Below are 4,137 nucleotides of genomic sequence, written 5' to 3'. Positions count from 1 at the left end.
CAATCCTTGGTGCCCCCTAAGATGCTGTAAGAAGATAGGGGCTTCTCTCTCTTTAAGGAGCGTACAAGTCTGAATCATTAAGGGAGTAATGGGGTTCCCATCCAACCAGACATGAGAACCTAATAGCCCTGGAAGAAGATTGACTACATACAGACTGTCAGAAAACAAATTCATGGGCTCACTTATCTTTGTTAATGCTAAAGCAATGGCCATTTGTTCCTTGAATTGAGCTGAGCCATCACAAGTGTGGGCATATCTTTTTGGGTTTTCATCTGCCCCCGGGTATACTACCACTGCAGCTCTAAATCTGTCTCCGTCAATTAAAACATTGTAGGCTTTTACTAAGGGCTCCCTGACAAAGAGCCAGGGAGCGTCCCAACAGAGGGCGTGAAAGGAGGTCACCCATTTATGAGGGCCATAATGACAGTCCAAATTTCCCAGGAACCCTTCCAAGTCTATGGGCACTCGGTTATTATTTCTGCAGAGCCATTCAAAATCCCTAAGCCAATAGGAGATAACTATTTTAAGAGGGTCTATGCCATAATGTCTTAGAGCTACATCACGTCCTTTCTCAATCAGGTCAGCCAATTGATCCATGGGTGTATAAACCCGCGGTATGCCTCCCAGAGAGGCATGCACCCACTGAAGGGGCTTTCCATCCTGCATAAGGACGAATGTCAGGGTCTCACCGGAGAGTACCCATAACTCAAGATCTTTACCAGGCAAGTTGGGCTTGGTCCAGGACATCCTGAACCTCATGTAAGATGCCCAGGTGTTGAGGAGTCAGGTGAATTAGTTCTGAAGGCTCCCTACTAGCAACTGAAACAGTGGTCTTAAAGTCTCAGTGGGAATAGGCATCCAGGCTATAGCCAATTAATTTCTCTTAATAATTTTTGTAGCTCTGTCAGGGTTACAGTGGGCTTGACAGCCAGTTGTGGTTTTAAAGGACTTACTCCTTCCAAAGAGAGTGTGGTTCCCAGAATTTTAAAGGGAGCAATAGTCTGTATTTTATCAGCAGATACATGGAGTCTGCCTGTCTATGGACATTTCTGAGTAACCTTATATAACTCTTCTAATTGTTGGGGGCTTGGAGCTCCCAAGATCATATCATCCATATAAACATACACAGTGGCATGTGGCAGCAAGTGAGCAGGGCCCCAAAAGGGTCTTCACATAGCTTTGGCAGAATGCTGGGCTAATCTTTAATGTCTATAACTATAAGAAATAAATCTGAGGGAATAACAGGAACCCTTAAGGGTGTACCCACTAGGGTCATTCTAGTATTGACTTTTTGCAAGTCTTGCAACATTCTCCATTTGCCAGAGGCTATCTTAATAACAAAGACATGTGTGTTCCATGGACTTATAGAAGGCCGGATGTAGCCCAACCATAATTGTTCCTGCACAATTTCCTTTAAGGCCTGTAGCTTTGTCTCAGGCAATTGCCACTGCTCCACCCATACCGGCGCCCCAGGGGACCACTGAATAGCCAGAACCTGAGGGGCAGTGGCCCTTAGAATTGGGGGTGAGCCCGATGCTCTTTCTTTGGGTCCCCCCTGTAATTGATATGGCGAGACAACTCCTGAGTTGCTGTCTCGGGAAGCCTATCAGACTCTTCAGGGTCCAAAAGGTCATCATAAAAGGCCTTGTTATCAGTGGTTATGCAGGCCTGTGCATCCCCCAAAATATCTTGTCCTATGAGTTTGGCAGATAACCCTGCCACCACCAGGGATCGCACCTCCCTTTTAGCTCCATCTGCATCCTGCCAGGTGAGCCATTCTCGAGTCTCCTCTGATGGAGTGTATCCTTCCACACCTAGGATTCAGGGCCCAGAAACTAGGTGCCATCATGATGGGACCTTCTCCTTTCTAAGAATGGTCTTATCAGCCCCTGTGTACACTAGGCAGCGAAACCTCCTGCCATCTATTTCAAGATCCATCTTGGGCCTTACCCCAGGGATAATAGGGATTGTCCAATTCGCCATAGGTTTTTCTCCTCTCCCGATCCCTCCCCAAGGGCATTGTAAATATAGCCAATCATGGGGAAGTCCTCCTTTTGTCAACAGGGCTGGAGGCTGCCCCCAACTTAGTTTAAAGGCTTTCCTTCAATATCAAATCTGGATTTACAATCCTTCTGCCAATGGAACCCTTTGCGACAACAGAGACAGGGCATAGATGGGGGTCTTTTTGATACCCCACCTCCAGGCTTAGGCCGGTTCTCTTGCTGAGGACAGTTTCTTTTAATATGACCAGTCTGGCCATAGCCAAAACATGGGCCTTCTATTCCTCTAGGCACCATTGTTACCTGCTGTCCCGGATTAAGTGAATTAAATGCCTGGGTTAGGGCATGGGTCAGAGCCTCTGTTTGCATCTGTAAGACAGCAGCCATGGCTTTGGTTTGCCCCCTCTGGGTTCCCACCTCCTTGGAGGCAATTATCCATTGTCCCATGGACCTGTCCTTAAGGCCAGCACAGGCTATCTTATGATCAGCATCCATTCCATCCCATACCAGGAGTTTAGTGAATTGCTCCCTCAATGGGCCTGGGGGTAATTTTCATTTTAAGCTCTTCTCTACTCTGTCTATAAACTTGTAGAGGGGTTCACCAGGCTTTCGATTTATCCCTGCAAGGGGGGACTCGGTAGGTCCCTCATCCAATTTTCTCCAAGCATTTAATCCTGTGACCCTGACCTGTTCTGTATATGGGCCTGGAATGCCCAACTGTTACTCCCCTGTGGCATAACGGTCACTTGAACCAGTTAAGGTCCCAAAAGTAATGGGGAACGGTTGGTTGGCACTTGCATTCCTCTCAACCTGTATCCTGCATTCCTCCTTAAAGAGGGCACACCATTTAATATATATATATATATATATAGGGCTAGGAAGGACTGCTTTGGCAAGGTCCAGCCAATCCTTTGTAGTACACTGCTGATGAGCCAAGCCTTGGAGGAGAGTTTCTACCCAGGGTGATCCTGGGCCATTCTCAGCCACCTACTTTTTTAATTCCTTTAAATCCTTCACCTCCCAGGGATACCAGGGGTCAGGGCGAGTGCCTCCTGGGTTTGCATTAGTACAGTACGCTCCACCCATGGCCTCACAGAAGCCTTCTGAGCGGGGCCAGGATCCTGAAAATGGGGACGGCTTTCATGGGTTTCAGGAAGCCCTGAAGCTGGCCAGGGCACGCCCAAGGTGCTGCTTGGTACTTTGGCTGCTTTTGGATTCACTTCTGTTGCATTTCTGCCTTCTTCCTCAAACCCTTCCCATGATTCCCATGCCGGGGTTTCTGAAGGCTCGTCAGGAGGTGGCACCAAGGGCTTAGGGCTCTTGGGCCGAAAGCATGCCTTTAAGGCTAAGATAGTAGGATAAAACCCCAGTGGTGGATCAATCCCCAATTGAACCTCCATTTGTGTATCCCCAGTAAAAACATTAGCCCCAAGTAGCCAGGGAGCCAAATGAACAGCCTCTGCCCAAACCTTTTGAGCTACTGGATCTGACAGATCCAATCCCCTGCTTTTAAGCATATCTCTCAGCGCTTTAAGGGCTGGGTCCTCAGGCTTAAGAGTTGCGTTACCCATCTTTCCAGGTCTCGCTTACCCCAAACTTCTCAATTGGCCCCAATCTGTTTTCCTTCTTTCTTCCTTTTCTTCTTTTCACCTTCCTTTGAGCACCACACTGGGCGCCAGTTGCGGAGGGTTCGTATCAGCGGCCCCCACGCAGTGATGATTGGGGATGAGTAAGCACACCGTTCGCCAGCCCACGCCGCCCCCAGTACCGGGGACAATCAGATGCAATGGGGAGCCTAGCAAAGCAGGGACTCATTTATTGCAGGTGTTACAGAGCTTATAAAGGCACCTGGAAATCCCCCCTCCCCTGAGGGTGTATCTTAAGGATGGTCACACGCTGATCATGCACTACTCAGCAGTGTGGAAGTATTCTTCAGACTTTCAAAGCAAGTCAGGCCGCGCCCCAGTAACTTCCTCTCAGACTTCTGCAAGGTGGGGCCTTTAGGTCCCCACAATTGCCTGCTTATTTGATAACCCTTTCCAACTATGGTAATTTTTCTCTCAAGACAAAAGTTATGTCAGCTATCCATATTATGTTATTACATTTAAAAATGGCTTTTAGTAAGTTCTAGCATTTA

At 48.0% G+C, this 4,137-nt stretch overlaps 1 protein-coding gene across 2 annotated transcripts in view; it reads left to right on the top strand.

Moving 5' to 3' along the window:
* Positions 1-4,137, top strand: part of Vps37a (VPS37A subunit of ESCRT-I) — a 51,231-nt gene that overhangs the window by 25,739 nt on the left and 21,355 nt on the right. The window lies entirely within an intron of this gene.

This window comes from Nannospalax galili, unplaced genomic scaffold (assembly GCF_000622305.1).
Source record: "Nannospalax galili isolate Female #2095 unplaced genomic scaffold, S.galili_v1.0 scaffold242, whole genome shotgun sequence".
In the NCBI taxonomy this organism is placed as follows: domain Eukaryota; kingdom Metazoa; phylum Chordata; class Mammalia; order Rodentia; family Spalacidae; genus Nannospalax; species Nannospalax galili.
The sequence above is the reverse complement of the archived record's forward strand: the minus strand, read 5'-3'. Positions and strand labels throughout refer to the sequence as shown.